The following is a 19239-nucleotide window of genomic DNA, read 5'->3' as shown; positions in this document are numbered from 1 at the left end:
GGAGCCAGTTCAGGGTTGAGGTGAGTAAAGCTGGTCCAACAGGGCGAAGGCTGCAGGCCTCAGCCACGAAGCCAGTTCAGTGCTGAGGCGAGTGTCATTGGCTGCAGGCCTCAGCCACGAAGCCAGTTCAGTGCTGAGGCGAGTGTCATTGGCTGCAGGCCTCAGCCACGAAGCCAGTTCAGCGCTGAGGCGAGTGTCATTGGCTGCAGGCCACAGCCACGAAGCCAGTTAAGTGCTGAGGCGAGTGTCATTGGCTGCAGGCCACAGCCACGAAGCCAGTTAAGTGCTGAGGCGAATGTCATTGGCTGCAGGCCACAGCTGCGGAGTCAGTTCAGCGCTGAGGCGAGTGTCATTGGTTGCAGGCCACAGCTGCCGAGTCAGTTCGGCACTGAAGTGAGTAAACCTCGCGGAGCAGTGAGATGAACACCGGTTCATCCTTTGCCAATCACGCAAATAGTGGAAAAATGTAAACAAGAATACACTGAACCTGAACTGCAGAGTCCCTGAAAGTGAGTCCACAGTCCACATTCAGCTCTGAGGTGAGTGAAGTGAGTGAATGAAGCCCGTCCAAGAACCCAATGGCTGCAGGGCATCAAATGCTCCCAAACTTGATTATGGGGAGAAGGCAGAGCAATGGAATTGAGAGGTTAAGCCATGCTTGAATGATGGGGCACATTCAATGGACCGAATGGCTAATTCTGCTCTATTGTCTTAAAACCAGTAAATATTGCAAATATTCAGTATGGTTCTGATAAAATGTCATCGATGGATCTTTACTCTATAGATGCTGACAGACCTGCTGAGTATATCTAATATTTTCAGGTTTTGCTCACTGGTTTAGTGAAAAATATAAATTGTGGCAGGAGCCAAACTCCTGGATAGAGGATGTAATGACCCAATTACAGAAATGTGCAAGGCTCAGTCAAGTTAAGAGATTAACTTTCAATGCTTTTCACTGCCTGATGGAACAAATTTCCAGAAAGTCAATTCTGAATGAGTTGACATTTCAGCAGATGTCCAAACTAATGCATCAATCTCCAGATTTTTTTATGTGGTCTTATTGAAGCTTGAAGCTCTTAAAGGAAAGGCCTTACCTCTTCCTGGGTTTACCCCCTCATCTTTGCAAACCCTTCTAGCCCTACCAGAAACAGCCCTGGCCTCCTAATTAGCTGGAAGAACTCAGCAGGTCAATCAATATCTGTGGGAGGAAAGGAATTGCTGACATTTCAGGTCAAAACCCTACACCAAGACTATCAATGTTTCAGGAGAGTTTTGCAACCCTACATCAGAAGTTCCTTTCCTCATCAGAGTTCCTCCAGTAGATTGTCCATCACTTCAGATTCCAGCATCTGCACTTTGTTGAGTGCAGCCTCCTGGACATTTCCTCTGCCCTGTTCCTCACTATTGGATGTTGCCTCCTCTGATATCTTGGTCTAAGCTTTTGAACTTCTTCCGTAAATCGCTGTAATTCTCCTTTAACCTTTAGTCACCATCCTAATATCTGCAAATCCCTAATATATAAACATGAAAAACTTGAAATAAATCTGCAGATCTGGCTGCATCTGAGGAAAGAGGAAAATTGAGGTAATGTTTCAGATCAATAACTGTACAGCATGCATAAAAGGTCATCAAAGAACCTATCTGACATAGTTATACTGTTGTAGTCATTGTGTGCAGTGTTGTGTGACTATACAATCATGGATTTTCCATGACCATGATTGATCTTGGCAATTTTTTTTACCGAGCTGGTTTGCCATTACCTTCTTCTGGGCAGTGTCTTTCCAAGATGAGTGTCTCCCCCCGCCCACCCTCCACATTGTCAGTACCCTTCTCAAGCTGTCTGCATGGTACCAGTGGTCGCATAACCAGGACTTGTGATACGCACCAGCTGCTCATATGACCATCCACCACCTGCTTCCATGGCTTCACATGACCTGATCAGGGGCTAAGCAGGTGCCACACCTTGTCCAGGAGTGACCTGCAAGCTGGCTGAGGAGAGTAACACCTTACACCTCCCTTGGTAGAGATATATTTCCACCCCACCATCTGTGTTGTACTGCGTATTTACTAAAAAATCCCCAAGGCGGGAGGAGAAGATGGTGGTGCGCCTGCGCGTGTGCAGCCCTCCGGTGAAAAATGATATCGTATCTGTTAAATAGGGGCCGTGGACAATTCTGATTTGATGGAGAATGGACGTGAAAGCACAGAGGAACATCTGGAGAAATTTCCAAAACGCTCGTTTGCTGCGGTCGTTACTGCGTGGTCGGGAATCTTTAGGAGGGTAGGCCTCAAAATCCCCGGCCTTGCCTGCTTTTGGCAACCAAGAAGGAGGTCGAATGGTTCGGCCAGAGATGGCGCTCAGTACTCAGTGTCGGAGAGCTGATCAGAGCTCAAAGTTTTCGGATGACTCAGAGTCGGACTGTGGTTGGGCATGGCAGGGAGAGTTTTCCTTCCTTCTCCCGTCTGCGTGAGATGTGGGACATTTGAGAGACTTTGAACTTTACTGTGCTCATGGACTTCTTCATCAAGTTATGGTATTGTTGCACTGTTGTAACTATATGTTATAATTATGTGGTTTTGTCAATTTTTTCAGTCTTGGCCTGTCCTGTGTTTTGTGATATCACACCGGAGGAAATATTGTATCATTTCTTAATGCATGCATTACTAAATGACAATAAAGACTACGTGTCTTCATAATCTAAATCCATTTGCTGTAGAATTTTATGTCACGTTCAAATGCTGGTCCCAAAATCTGCAGTAGTTTTAACAGAATCCAACAGTAATGCTGCTCCCTATTCAAAGGAGTAAATATCACCAACACATAAACACAAGAGAGTCTGCAGTTGCAGTAAATCCAGTATAAAACCCACTAAACACTGGAGGAACTCAGCAGCTCAGGAAGCATCTATGGAGGGGAATAAACAGTCAAAGTTTCAGGCTGAGACCCATCATCAGGACTGGAAAGGAAGGAGGAAAAGACCAGAATAAGAAGTTGTGGGGAATGGAAGCAGTACAAGCTTGGCGATTGAGTGCATTAATGTGGTATTTGGTATCTAATGCTTACGCAGACCTTTCTAAATTGTAATGATGCCAGTGCACACTCTTCCTACACAGAGCCATAGTCGTTTAGTTCCAAAGGGCAATGGTGATTTAGTTCCGAAAGTGTAGAGTTCCTTGGTACAGAGGTGATGGGCTGACTTGAAGCATGTGGAGACAGTAGCCTGGATGAGTCAAGTGTCGAAGATGTCTGTGAAGACATCAGTGAGCTGGTGTGCACACTCCCTGAGTACTCGGCCTGGGATATTGTCTGGCCTGGTCACCTGAGAGGCGTTGACGCTCTGCAGAGTCTTTCTCCTATCTGCTGCTGTTACAGACAGTGGCTGCTCTCCTGGAAGGCATTGCTTTCATGGCTGGTGTTGTGTTGCATGCTTCGAAGCATGCATAGAAGTTGTTTGGAGCGTCAGGGAGTGATGTGTCACTGGTATAGTCGATGCTGGTTTCCCTTACTTAGTTGGTAATGCCCTTGAGGGAGGCCCAGCTACATACGCCGGGGATCATAATCAGACAGGTGTTCCTGAATTTTTTGTATAGAGGTGGTCTTTGCCCTCTTGATTCCAAAGATGTGGAATCATTGCAATTATATTGTCCATGGCACACTGTTGTGAAAGCTTTCAACCTCGGTATTTCATCCATCACACTGATCCATGGCAATCACCTTTACACACCCACAAGGTACCTGCATGGAAGGTCATGGTGAATTTCGTCATTCAACATCTGCTTTTGCTGGGAATCGCCTCTCAGTTCTCTTTTCCCGGGATCATGTTGCAGACTTTTATTGTCGGGAAGTGATGTTGCACAGTGTGAACATCATGATAAAGGACCTTGGATTGGACAAGTTAAGTGAAAAAAACAGTTGCCTTTCATGTTTATGGCAACAGGTGGATAATGGCTTAGAGCTCAGCCTCTGCACGTGTGTGCGGGGTGGCTCTGTCAGTAAAAAATGAAATCAAATGCTCGGAAAGTCGTGACATAGGATTGGAAGATGTAGAGTGCTTGTGGGTAGAGTTAAGAAACTGCAAGGGCAAAAAGACCCTAATAGGAGTTATATACTGTAGCCAGGATGTGGAGTTCAAGGGAAGATAGGAAAGGCATGAAAGAAAGGCAATATTACAATGGCCAGTGGGGATTCAATATGCAGGTAGATCGGAAAAATCAGATTGATGCTGAGTGTCGAAGGTTACAGGTAGAAGGTAGGAGAATGGAGTTGAGGGGGATAATAAATCAGTCATGATGGAATAGCGGGGCAGGCTCAATTGGACAAATGGCCTTAGTCTGTTCCTTTGTCTAATGGTCTTATGGCAGAGCACCATCTGCACATCTTAAATTGATGACTGAAGCTGCTTCTGAGGTGGAAGCAATGCAGGTTGAACTATTTCCCATTAGCTCCTTGCTTGGGTCCGATGGAAAGCTTATTGGGGGTAATGCGCAGCATGGTGAGGAGAAAGACTGTGGAAGGATTGGGGGAATGACATTGGCATTGGTCTGTACAGAGCTTACATTGGTTGTGAACCTGCTGGCTGATGTTATGCTGTGCATTTTATCATGAAGTAAAATGGAAACAGTTTTCTTCTGGCAGTCAAAGATGCTCTTCAGTTCTTCTCAGATAACAGACTCAATGAATTCTATGAGGTCAAAAAATGGCCAGGTAGAATGGGATGGTAGCATTGCTCTTGTAGTCATTCCACAGTGAAGATCACACCCACAGTCCCTTTAGATACAAAATTCCCACAAACATAAATTACTAGCGAAACTCAGAAGCTCAGGCAGCATCTGTGGAGAGGGATAAGAGCCAATATTTCAATCTAAGAGCCTTCATCAGGACTGAGGAAATCAGAGCAGGGAACAGAAAGTTGTTGAAGAGATCGAGGCATGTGAAGTGTCATGAATGTAAGTTGGAAAGAACTGAACGAAGGGGGACAAAATGGGGTCAAGGTATACGGGCATGAGTTCAGTGGGGCAGCAGCAGGCAGAAACAATGGGCAGTTAAGTTTGTGTATCTTGGATAGGAGGTAAAAATGAGCAGTATGGGGTAAGGGAACTATGAGGTTGGTGACAGTGGATGTCACCTGCACCATAACCAATCTCACCAGTTCTCTCCAGAACTGATGAGATTGGTGATGGTGGAAGAGACAATGTCTGATGGGCCTGAGTGGGGTCCTCTTCAAGGGATAAATGAGAGGAGGTGTCTAAGATATGCCTTCTGGCCTTAGCGAGGTAGAGATTCTGGGAGCAGTTTAACCACTGGAAGAGATGGTTAAAAACAATCCCAGTAAAGACCATCCCTGAAAGTAACAATGGGGTGACCAATCTATACTCACCACAGTCAGACCAGTCTCCTTTTCTTGAAGGTGGCCACCATTACACTGCCTAGTGAAGTTTACTGGCATGTCCTTCACTTCCCTCAAGTGGAACATGTCTGAAATTCCTTTCTGCATTTATGACAGGGATAATCTGGCTGGGGTATTGGTAATCATCCTGGAGTAGGAATACTAGGCAACCTTTATATATAAAAAAAGAACTTCCAGATGTTTCCAGGTTCTACATTGTAGAAATGGGGGAAGACAAGTGAAGATAATGCACTATATCTTTGATGTTCTGATCATGTTAGCTGATTCCTTTTCTTTCATCAACACCCATGGTCTTTCTGGATTTAGTGCCTATCTGGAGTACACAAATATTGGAGTTGTATTATACGTGCATACTTTGACAATAAAATTAACCCATGAACATAGGACCTGTTGTGTCTGTGCATAACTGCATATCAATTAAATAAAAGCACACACGCGGAAGATGGATTTACCTGGTGTACTCACATTGCAGTGAGAGAGAGAGAGAAGGAGAAGTATGCACATGCGTAGACAACAGAACAGTACATCATGCTTAGTGGGTGTGTCACTGCTCTAAAAGAAATAGATCCATACATTACACTTCCTCCTCTTTTACATTAATGCCCACGTGTCTTTCAGGTAGATTTTCTAACACTCTGGAGCGCAGTTTAGAAGGAATCACAACACGAGATCCACACATCAGCATTCTTTGACATACCAGCAGTTGGTGTCACCTTGCTGAGAACTCTGGAAACATAGGGTTACCATGAGCTAGCCATCCTTGCATGGTGATTTCAGAGACTGTTGACAATGTTGGGTTGCTCCTTGTTTCCCGTTGTAGTTTGAAACTTGTTACTGGCAACCGGTCCACCCATGAGGGGTGGAACTCTTCTGCTGGGTCACTGTGTGATGACTTTCCTTTTTCAGTTGCCTATAGTGGAAGACGTGACAAGCTATCAGCATTGCTGTGTTGCTTGGTATCCTTTAACTCTACACTATAAAAGTGGACTCCCAGGAATAGTGCCCGATGGGGATCACTGGAATTCCCTTCTTGGGATTGAAAATGGACACAAGGGGCTGGTGGTCTGTTACTGGTGTAATCTTTTGTCCATAGAAGTAGTTGTGGAACTTCTTTATTCTCCATACTAGACCGAGGGCCTCTCAGTCAATTTGTGCATAGTTGCTTCTGCAAATGCAATCGGGCATCCAGATCCATCTTTCATAATGTGTGACAAAATGGCTCCAATACCATAAGGAGATGCATTGCACGCCAATCTGATGGGCAGGGAAGGGTCATAATGGGTGAACAGTTCATCAGATATTATTAATCTCTTTGTATCCTTGAAATGCTTTTCGACAGCTTTCTGACTGTTCCCGTTTTGCTTCTGTCTGTAACAGTGCATTCAATGGATGCAGCACTGAAGCAATGTTTGGGAGAAACAGGTGGTAGTAGTTTACAACACCCAAGTATGATCTGAGCTGTGACACACTTTCAGGCTTCAGTGCCTGTAGGACTGCTTCAGTCTTCTCCTGTGACTTATGTAAGCCATGCTTGTTCAATGACATGTCCACAATATGAGATTTCATTCTTGAAAAATTCACATTTTTATTTCTCTGCACGCAAACCCATACTCACTCAGCCTGATGAGCTCTTTCCAAGGTTCTGGAGGTGCTCTTCATCATTTTCACTGGTCACGATGATGTCATCAAGGTAACATTGTGTTCCTGGGGTATCTTGGAGGACTTGGTCCATTGCTCTTTGCCAAGTTGCTGAAGCTGATGCGATGTCAAAGACAAGACAGATATACTGGAACAGTCCCTTTTGAGTGGTGATTGTGAGGAACTTCCTGCTTGAATCCTCAATCTCCAATTGCAGGTAGGCTTGTAAAAAGTCAATCTTTGAAAACCTCTCCTTCCCTGCCAAAGATGCAAGAATGTCCTCTATTCATGCATAGAATGCAGCACTGAATTGATGCACACCCTGAAAATCACACAAATGTGAGCAGTTCTGGTCTTCCCCTTTCTTGATCACGGTAAAATGGCCATGGCCCAATCACCCCACTAAACCTTGGAGAGAATTCCGGGCACCTCCAAGCTCTGAATCTCAGCATCCAGTTTAGGACACAGTACTTAAAGCACTGGATGTGCTTTATGGAATCTTGTTGTTGCTGTTTCATCCAGTTCAATTCCGGCCTTCATGCATTTGAATTTACCAATCCCTTTCTCAAGCACCTTCTCGTTAGCATTACGCAGCTTTTACAGTCTACCATTTGGGCTGCTATTGCCGGTTGAAGTCATACTGACAGCTTTGATTGAGTAACAAGCTAGTTGCATTTTTCTCAACCATTTACTGCCAAGAAGCGATGGTCCACCGCTTTCGATACACAAAATGCGAACCGTTGTGTTTGTCCTCCATATGTCACATTTACTTTCAGTCTGCTTTTGGGAGACACTTTTTCACCTGTATAGGTCTTTACCATCAATGAGGTCTCTTAATGGTCTCTTAGAATACAGTCTGTTCTAGTCAGCTCTGGAATTATGGACAAAGTTGACCCTGTATCCAGCTCCATTTTCAGTTCTGCACCAGACACATCTATTATGATCTGGATGATTGTGTGATCTGCTTCAGTTATACTATGAAGTTATAGGCCTAACAGTTCACCTTCGTTAGACTCTATGTTATTTGATTCTGATTTACACTTGGTAACTTAATGCATTTGTTTGGTTTTGTGTTTGAGACTTTTCACTCAGTTATGCTTTTTATCTGCTTTGCACACTCTCTCTATGTGACCTTGTCTGTGACACATCCTGCAGACTTTTTCTTTGAACCAACAGTCATTTGCATCATAGGAGGATTGGCCACATCAATAACTTCTTTGGCTTTTTGCTCCATTCAGGGACATTTTGTGCATTTCACATTCTAACCTCCTTTTCTGTAGTTTTGCTGCATGCTTTGCTGCAGTCTGTAACAATATTGCAATGGTCAATGCCCATTCTAAGGTTTGGTCTCTTCCTCCCAGTAGCCTCGTTTGAGTGCTTTGACTATGCATGCCACATACAAGCCTGTCCCTTAATGCATCAGAAAGTCCATCTTTAAAGTCACAGTACTGGGAAAGTTTGTGCAGTTCTGTCATGTATTGAGAATGGCTTTCACCTTTTGACTGGTTCCTTTTGTAAAATCAGAATCTCTCAGCTATTACCAGCAGTCTAGGGCTCAAGTGATTTTGTAAAATTGTAACAATTTCGTTCAAAGTCTTGCTTGCTGGCTTTGCAGAAATTACTAAACTGAGTAAGAGACTGTTTGTCCTTGCATGCAAAGAAGTGCAAGGAATTTTGTTTACTCCTCCGTGTTGATTGCGTTACAATACAGCTGAGCCCTCTCAATATACAACTCCCAGCCTTCATAAGCTCTATCAAACTCATCAACTTTCCTGACTGAGGTTATTTTCACTTTAAATTCATCGTGTCTTTCACCGTTACTCATGCGTTCGTTAGCGTCCGTGGTAGCCTTCTTTGTACCGTTTAACTCTTACTCTTCTGTCCCGTAATGTGCCGTAACAGTCGGTGCAGCTTGTGATATTTTCTGATATTCAGGTCCGTACTTGTCGCCAATTTGTTGTGTCTGTGCCCAAACACTTATCGATTAAATAAAAGCACATACGCAGGAGATGGCTTTAACTGGTGTATTCACCTTGCAGCGAGCGACAGAGAGAGAGAGAGAGAACAATGCCATGCACAGACAACTTAGCAATATGTAGTTCTAAGGGGTGGGTCATTACTCTAAAATAAATAGATGCATGCATTACAGAAGATGCATGTGTTGAAGAAGAAAGAGAAAGAAGCAAAGTGCAATAAAGAACGAGAAGTTAGAGTCCTAATGCACTTCAGGAGATCTCTCTCAACTATTGGAAGCAGTTTGTATTTAATGGATGTTTTGAAGCGAAGTGTACATTGCTGTTACCTAGTTAATAAAGCAACTACTTTACACACAGCAAGATGCAAGCCAGCAGGAGATAAATAAAGAATTTGGAAGGAATTTCTCTTCACAGCAAGTGGTGACAATGTGGATCTCTGTCCCCCATGGAGTGCTGGAAGCAGAGCTGCATTTAAGGTGATGTTTGATGCGTAAATGAGGGAGGAGGGGAGTCAGAGTGGGAAGAGGTAATTAGACTGAGAGAAGGTGTGAAGCATAAGAATCAATGTTGCAGGTTAGGTCTTCCATTGTATGTCAGTTCTACTCGAAATACCAATTCAAGTTTGTTTTGATGGCAGGGCAGTAAGTGTTACCAATACATCAGAAAAGTCATTTAGAAGATAGTTGGACAGGTACATAGACAGGAGTTGTTTAGAAGGTTATGGGCCAAATGCTGGCAAATGGCAATAGCGTTGTCTTTAAAAACTTCCAAATATCCATTGGTTCTGTTTACATGTCACCAAAAACTTTGTAAATAAACTTACACAAACTTCTATAGGTGCACACTGGGGAGTATCCTAACAGGTTGCAGCATGGAAACACCAATGCCCAGGAACGGAAATGTCTGGAGAAAGCGGTGGACACAGCCCAGGCCATCAAAGGCACAGCCCTCCCTACCATTGAGCAGGTGTACATAGAGTGCTGCCACAAGGAAGAAACATCTATCAATAAGGACCCTCTCCATCCAGGCCATGCCCTCTTCCTGCTACTGCCATCAGTTAGGAGGTACAGAAAAGTTGGGTCAGGCACCACCATGTTCAAGAACAGTTGCTACCTTACAACTGTAAAGCTCCTGAACCAGCATGGATAACTTCACTCACCACTACTCTAAACTAATTGAATGATCTACAGGCTTACTTTCAAGAACTTTTTACAATATCTCAGTATTATTTTTATTTGCAGTTTGTCTTTTGTGCACTCGTGTTTGTCAGTCCTTGACTATTGATGTATAGTTTTTCATTAAATTCCATTGTATTATTTTTCTTCTAAATGCCTGCAAGAAAATGAATCCCAAGGTAGTATATGGTAACGGATACACACTTTGATAATAGATTTACTTTGAGCTTTGCAGTGAAAACTGTATTCCGCATACCTTTTTCAATCACCATCCTATATTCCACCAAACCTATTCTTCCCCATCCCCTGTCTTTTATGTTGTTTGTCCAAGAAGGAGTCTTAGGATATTCCCATATGTGTATTTTTTAAGGTATATTTCAAAAATAAATCTCCTTTTCTGTTCTTTGAAAGGATATCATTAAGCTGAAAAGGACACAGAAAAGTTTCAGGGGGGGGTATTAACAGGACCGGAGGGCTTGAGTTTTAAGGAGAGCGTGGATAGGTTTTGTTTTTTTTCCCCCTGGAGCTTAGCAGGCAAAGAGGTGAATTTATAGAGGGATATAAAATCATGAGGGACACAGATAAGATAGATTATCTCAGTCTTTTTTTCCCAGGATAGGGGAGTCTAAAAATAGAGGGCATAGGCATAAAGTGAGAAAGGAAAATTTTAAAGGGGACCTTGAGGAGAAACTTTTTCAAACAGAGGGTGGGGGTTTATGGAATGTGTGCCAGAAGAAGCTGTAGAAGTAGGTGTAATTACAAGTTGAAGTTCAGTATATTGTCATTCAGCTGTACCTACGTATACCGCCAAAGGAAACAACTTTTCTCTGGACCCGGGTGCACAACACAGTACAGAGAATTTGCACACTTAACATATAAAGCAGGCGTGCTAACCTGGGGTCCATGGACCGCTTAGTTTATGGAAGAGGTCCATGGCATAAAAAAGGTTGGGAACCCCTGGTATAAAGTGCTATTACCACAAATAATAAGGTGTATTTAAAACACAAGAGTCCTGTGAATGCACAAAGTCAGTGGACTAAGTTCAGGAAATTGAAAGTACTAAAATTCTGTGGTGAGGCTGAGGCAAGCTTGGGAGTAGAAAGCATATATGACATATCAGGCACACAAACATTCTGAAAGTGAAGCATAAATACAGGAGACTTACAGATGCTGGAAATCTAGAGTAAGACATGCAAAACGCTGCAGAAACTCAGCGTGTCAGTCAGCATCTATGGAAAGGGATAAGCAGTTGACTTTTCCAGTAATTTCCCACCCCTCTTCCCTCTTGTTCCATTCCCCACTCTGGCTCCCTTCTTACCTCTTCTCCTCACCTGACGAACATCTACCCCTGGCTCCGCTCCCTCTATACTTTCTCCCATGATCCACTCTCCTCTCCTATCAGATTCTATCTTCTCCAGCCTTTTTTTTCCGCCTATCACCCTCGAGCTTCTTACTCCATCCTCCACTCCCCCACCCACCTGGCTTGACCTATCACCTTCTAGCTTGATCACTTTACCTTTCCCTTTCTAGTTCTGGCTTCTTCCCCCTTCTTTTCCAGTTCTGAAGAAAGGTCTCAGCCCAAAATGTCAACTGTTTATCCCTCTCTGTAGATGCTTTCAGACCTGCTGAGTTCCTCCAGCATTTAGTCTGTGTTATTTTGGAAGCAAAGGCTTTTCAGCAGAACGTTATCGAAGCAAAGCTTTTTGTTTAGGTAACTAGGTGCAAAACTAAAAACAAGTTTGTGGAAAAACTTTGTGTTTTTTAAATATTAAAGCTGAGTTTCATTTGCAATACAGTGAATGTTTTCTGAATGATGATGAGATGTTGGCTTGATGTAGATTCTGACTGCTGTTGAGTCTCTAGAACTGATAATGGCTAGCAAATAATTCAAGGAAATGATGCTGTCACATGCATAAAATCACAAGTCATAATTCCCTGTACTTTAAATAAAGAAACCATTATAGGCTTGATGTTGTTTAGAAGCAGTCTGAAGAGAAACAGGGATTTAAATAAATTCTAGAATTTGTTTCATCAAAAACATGATTAAAAATAGCAGTATCTGGTTATGAGTGATTAAATTAAATGATGTTTCACACAAGGGGCCTTCAGGAGGGAATTGGATTGTAATTCTGCTCTTTTCATGAGCACAGGGCATCTCAAAACATTTTATAATCGAGAATAAGCAAATGTAAGATCAAACTGCAGACGATAGAAACCCGAAATAGAAACATGTAGCAGGTCAGGCTGCACTTATGAATAAAGTAACAGAATTAACATATCAGAAAAATTACCTGTCATCACTAATTTCAACTATGGTTAATACTGGAAAGTAGAAAGCCTGTAATTACACCAGTAGCCACTTTATTAGGTACCATCTGTATGCTGAGTGTATGTCTGTGGTCTTCTGCTGCTGTTGTCCACCCACTTCAAACGTGAACATTCAGTGATGCTCTTCTGCACACCACTGTTGTAAAACATGGTTATTTCAGTTCCAGTGGCCTTCCTGTCAGCTTGAACCGGTCTGGCCATTCTCCTCTGACCTCTCTCATTAACAAGGTATTTTCGAAGACTGACCTGCTGCTCACTGGATGTTTCTTGTTTTTTGCACTAGTCTCTGTAAACTCTGAAGACCGTTATGTGTGACAATACCAAGAGATCCGCAGCTTATGAGATACTCAGACCACCCTGTCTGGCTGAGAATCGTATTGTGCCTCAGTCAGTGCAATAAGAGCATGGAACGTTACAGCACAGTACGGGCCCTTCGGCCCTTTTAACCTACTCTATGATCAATTTGACCCTTCCCTCCTACATTACCCATAACCCCCCATTTTCCTTTCATCCATTTGCCTATCTAACAGCCTCTTAATTCTCTAATGTATCTGCCTCTACCACTACCCCTGACAGCATGTTCCTCGCATCCAAAACCCTCTATGTAAAAAACGTTGATGTGCCTACCCCCCCCATCACCTTAAAATTCTGTCCCCGCTGTTGGCCATGAAGGAATTTTTAATTTGAAAGGAAACATCAAACTCGTATGGTTCAGGGTCAGTGGAAGCAGACAAACTGGATGCCCTGCTCTTACCATGTGCCTGAAGGCATGGAGATTACAGAGCACCTTCACAAAATGGCAGCCTCCATTCCTTCACGCACATGGCAGGACCAGAGACATCTGATTTCTCTACTTCCACTTTCCTTGACATGTTCAAGTGTGATGTTTCCTTCCACATTTGATTCCTTCATGGACAACACATATGTTACCCATTTCTGCCCTGGGAAAAATGCCATTGGGTCTGCTTCTTATCTTCTTTACCTCAATCACATCATCGTCTTCCACTCCAGGGTGAAAAGCCTAGCTCATGCAGGATAAAAAATGATGTAGCAGTTCATTAGGAACTCCCTGGGAGTGCCTGTCCAGATTACTTGCTCTGGTCCTTGTAATGAGACTTAAACCCATTAACTTCTACTTCGGAGGAAAATGCCTCATCTACTGGCATCTAGCGAGAGTGCAAAAGATGAGGAAGTCAGGAAGAGTGAAATATAGAAAACTATCAGTAGTGGAATCAAGAGCAACACAAGAAACACTGGAGGAACTGACTGGGTCAGGCAGCGTCTCTGTAGAGAAATGGAGGGTCAAAGTTTATGAAGGTAGTCTGATTGAGCTAGGGCTTTACTCTTTGGAGAGAAGGAAGATAAAAGGTGACTTGACAGAGGTGTACAAGATGAAAAGAGGCATAGATAAAGTGGAGAGCCAGAGACTTTTCTCCCCAGGGCAGAAATAGCTAATACCAGGGGGCATCATTTTAAGATGTTTGGAGGAAAGTGTGTTCGTCCATTGTCGATGTCATTGAGGATGGTTTCAAGACAAGCGCATGATTTGGATTTAAGTGAGGGAGAGTTGCGCAGCGTCAGCCTCACTCTCTCTTCCCAATTCCCATTTGGATCCAGTGGCAAGACAGAGTCGAGACAGCTGGAGATGGGACTAGGCGCAGTGGATGACCAGGACGTCTTCTGTGTCTTGTCCTGCTCTACATGTTCCACAATGCTTGCAGAGATCACCTTCTTGACCGTTGGACCTTACATTGGTCTCATCCGCTCAATCCGCTGGAGTCTGTCTTCACATGCTGGGATAGACAACTCCCTATCTCACCGAGGGTTTAAGAACCGTTGGCTATCCTCACCTGCTTTAGCCGGCTTGTCAAAGCCATTGCCTAGGATGTGGCTGCTGTCGCATGCAAACAACTACGGGGAGCCACAGGTGAGAGCTGAGTGCCAGTTGGGGACCAAAGTTGGACTGACTGCCTTGAAAAGGACGCAACATGTTCCCCCACCAGAGGTGCTACCCCTCCCTGACACCCCATACACCCCTTGGAGGAAAGTATAGGGGGGATGTCGGAGGTAAGTTCTTTACACAGAGTGGTGGGTTCGTGGAACACCATTCCAGAAATGATGGTAAAGGTAGAAACACGAGGGGCATTTAAGAAACTCTTCGATGGGAAAATGATAGAGACATTTGGAATACATAGGAGAAAGAAGTAAGAATGAACTTAGAGTGGGTTAAAAGTCAGTACAATGTTGTGGGCCAAATGGCCTGTATTGTACTGCCGTGTTCTATGTTTAAACTCTTTCTCTGGACAGAAAACTAGGTGAAAGGACACCAGTATAACAATGTGGAGCTCAAGGGTAGAAAGAGATTAACACAAGAGATTCTGCATATGCTCAAAATCCAGAGTAACCACAAAAAATGCTGGAGGAACTCAGCGGGTCAGGTAACATCTATGAGAGAAATGCAGCATTTTGGGTTGAACAAGAGCTGGCAGGTGATATATGGATCCAGGTGAAAGGAGGGGAGCAGCTGAGAGAGGGGAGAGCAGGAATGGCACCAGGAGCTGGGAGATGATAGGAGAAATTGACAAAGGACGGAATATGATGAGACCTGGTAGCAGAGGAAGGTGGAACAGGGAATCAAGGGAGAAAAGGAGGGAGGGAAGTTGGGAGAAGAACCTGTAGGAGGATTCCATTGGCAACAGCAGATATAGAGGGTGGAGGAGGGTAAAAAAACAAGGTCACAGGGGCTCTGTAGATCAGGAGAAGATGGAAAATTTGCTCTGCTGTTCCATCATGGCTGATTTATTCTCTCTCTCGACCCCATTCTCCTGCTTCCTCCCATAACCTTTTATGCCTTTCTTAATCAAGAACCTATTGACTTCCACTTTAAATTACCCAATGACCCGGCCTCCACAGCCATCTGTGACAATGAATTCCACAGATTCACCACCTTCAGGCCAAAGAAATTCTTCCTCATCTCTGTTCTAAAGGGACATCCCTTTATTTTGAGGTTGTGCTTTTTGGTTCCTTTAAACTCCCCCACTGTATAAGACATCCTGTCTACATCCACTCTATCTAGTCCTTTTAAGATTTGATCATTTTCAATAAGATGCCACCAACAGTTAGGAGAATTGAAAAGGTGGGCAACTAGGAGGTAAAGACTAAGAATCAGAATTAGAATCAGAATCAGGTTTAATATCATTGGCATATGTCATGAAATTTGTTAACTTTATGGCAGCAGTACAATGAAATACATGATAAATGCAGAGAGAAACTGAATTACTGTAGGTATACATGTCTATTAAATAGTTAAGTTATATTAAGTAGCGCAAAATAAAACAAATAAGGAAGTAATGAAGTCATGTTCATGAGGGTGGCCTCAACGACTTCGATGGCTTTTCTGTATTTTGTGGCTGTTTGGAGAAGACAGATCTCAGAGTTGTATTCTACGTACATACTTTGCTAATAAAAATAACCTTTGAATTCTTGCACATTTAGATCTTTGAACCTTTGAAATTGGATGTCAGAGGGAAAGAGGCTGTTCCTTAATAGCTAACTGTGTACCTTCTTCCCAATGGTAACAATGAGAAGAAGGTTAAGTGAAGACGCACAGAAATTCAGTTGGTTTGTCTCTGATCGCACCAATATGTTAGGAGCCACAGTGGGAGCCGCAGATATAAAAAATAACACTGGTAGCTATTCCCATGTGAAAGAAAGCCTCACTAACTTCCGCCACCTCCAACGGGATCCCACCACTAAGCACATCTTTCCCACCTCCCCCCCCCGCTTTCCACAGGGATCACTCCCTACACAACTCCTTTGTCCATTCGTCCCCCCCCATCCCTCCCCACCGATCTCCCTCCTGGTACATATTCATGTAAGCGGAACAAGTGTTACACATGTCCTTACACTTCCTCCCTCACTACCATTCAGGGCCCCAGACAGTCCTTCCAGGTGAGGCGACACTTCACCTGTGAGTCGGCTGGGGTGATATACTGTGTCCGGTGCTCCCGATGTGGCCTTCTATATATTGGCGAGACCCAACGCAGACTGGGAGATCATTTTGCTGAACACCTACGCTCTGTCCGCCAGAGAAAGCAGGATCTCCCGGTGGCCACACATTTTAATTCCACGTCCCATTCCCATTCTGATATGTCTATCCACGGCCTCCTCTACTGTAAAGATGAAGCCACACTCAGGTTGGAGGAACAACACCTTATATTCCGTCTGGGTAGCCTCCAACATGATGGCATGAACATTGACTTCTCTAACTTTTGCTAATGCCCCACCTCCCCCCTCGTACCCCATCCGTCATTTATTTATATACACATTCTTTTTCTCTCTCTCTTTTTTCTCCCTCTGTCCCTCTCACTATACCCCTTGCCCATCCTCTGTTCCCCCCCTCTTTTCTTTCTCCTGAGGCTTCCTGTCCCATGATCCTCTCATATCCCTTTTGCCAATCACCTGTCCAGCTCTTGGCTCCATCCCTCCCCCTCCTGTCTTCTCCTATCATTTCGGATCTCCCCCTCCCCACCCACTTTCAAATCTCTTACTAACTCTTCTTTCAGTTAGTCCTGACGAAGGGTCTCGGCTCGAAACGTCGACTGTACCTCTTCCAAGAGATGCTGCCTGGCCTGCTGTGTTCACCAGCAACTTTGATATGTGTTGCTTGAATTTCCAGTATCTGCAGATTTCATTGTGTTTGCGTTCCAGGAAACACCTTGGCTTTATGAATACTGGTACAATTGTTCAAATGCCCAATTCCTCTCTGAGGTGGAACAGTGTTACATAGCTGCAGCTCCACTCTATTTTGAAGTTCCTCTGTGCTATGGATTACCTGTCAGTGCTGTGAGTAAAGGAGTTGAAGGAGTTGATTTGAATGCAGTTGAGACAGCTGAGAAGACAAAATGTTTGGAATGAGCAATTAAAGCTCGGCTCCAAAACTGGCCACTTCTTGCACCTTGCTGTGCTCACGCAGCAGTACCGTGTTCGCTGCTCTGCAAAGGTTCTTGATCCTGTTTGGTTGCCGCTTCAGTTTTACAATTCTCATCTTTATTGACATCTCCCAGTCTCTCTCTCACACCAGCAGCAGTTTTACAACCACAGGAATCATTTGCATCCATTTTGTGTCTCGTGCATTCTCATTTCATAATTTCTCTACCATGCCTTCAGCTGTGAGTGCCATAACTGTCCCCAAATATCCTCCCTCTCAATCTTAATATGTATCTTGTGCCTTGAAATACTCTTAGAACTAATTCTTTTGAACAGGCTTTTGAACCCCTGTCCAAATATGTACCTCACTCTCATTGTTTTTTGAGTAAACGCAAGTAGAGGCGTAAAGCACTACAGAACAGAAACAGACCTTTTGGTCTATCTAGTCTATGCCAATTTATTATTCTTCCTAGTACCATCTACCTGCACCTAGACCATACCCTTCTCTTCCATGTAGTTATCCTAACTTCTCTTAAATGTTGAAATTGAACCCACATCCAACACTTATGCTGGCAGCTCGATCCCCACTCTCACTACATTCTGAGTCAAAAACAGGATCAGAATTAGAACCAGAATCAGGTCTAACATCACCCGCATATGTTGTGAAATTGTGAAAAACAGTACAATGTAATACATGATAAATAAATATAGAGAAAAAACTGAATTACATTAAGTATATATATGTCTATTAAATAGTTAAGCTAAAATAATTAGTGCAAAAAAAAACAGAAAGGTACTGAGGCAGTATTCTTGGGTTGAATGTCCATTTAGAAATAGATGGCAGAGGGGAAGAGGTGAAGAAGTTCCTCCTCATGTTCCCCATAAACATTTCACCCAGCTCTGTTTTGCCTGACCCCTTTCTTCACATCTACAGATTGTATTCTAACCCCACCTCATCGCCCTTTCCAAACACAGGAACACTTACTACGTTTGAGTTTAAGCCCATCTGTCTTCTCTTGGAGACCGCCGTTGAACTGGGTGACGCAGCAGGACAGCAAATTTCAGAGAAACTATCTGGTCCCAACATATTGATGTAATCACAAAGAAAATATGCCAGTGACTCTGTGTCATTAGGAGTTTGAGGAGACTTGGTATGTTACCAAAGACTTTTCCAAATTTCTTCAGATGTGCATTCTGACTGGTGGCATCACCGTCTGGTATGGAGGTGTAATGTATCGGAAAAAGATTGCAAGGGGTTGTAAACTCAGCCAGCTTTATCATGAGCGCTAGCCTCCCCACCATCGCGATGCCTCAAGGAGGAGGCATCCATTCTGAAGGAGCTCACCATTCAAGACATGTCCTCGTCTCATTACTACCACCAGGGAGGAGGCACACTCAATGTTTTAGGACAGCTTCTTCACCTCCACCATCTGAACAGCCATGAACACTACCTGACTATCTTCTCTCTATTTGAATCACTTATTTATTTTTATATGTTTCTTATTAAAAATTATAATTATGTTTTGAACTGTACTGCCTCCACAAAACACAAATATGTCAGTGAAAATAAACCTGATTCTGAATTCTATAGATTCATGCTTCTCACTTGTGAATATTGACTCCCAAGTTTCTATTATTGACTATTATATTTATGGTCCCTGGTTTTGAATTGCATCTGAGAAAAAAAAGATTTATAATTAAGTAAAATGCATTACCATGGTTTGAACTGAAAAGTTCTGCCACCTCCAGACTTCTGCCAAGGCAGCTGATGATTAGAGGCTGTTT

The sequence above is a fragment of the Mobula birostris genome, chromosome 6 (genome assembly GCF_030028105.1).
Source record: "Mobula birostris isolate sMobBir1 chromosome 6, sMobBir1.hap1, whole genome shotgun sequence".
NCBI classification, from domain to species: domain Eukaryota; kingdom Metazoa; phylum Chordata; class Chondrichthyes; order Myliobatiformes; family Myliobatidae; genus Mobula; species Mobula birostris.
This window is presented reverse-complemented; position numbering follows the sequence as displayed.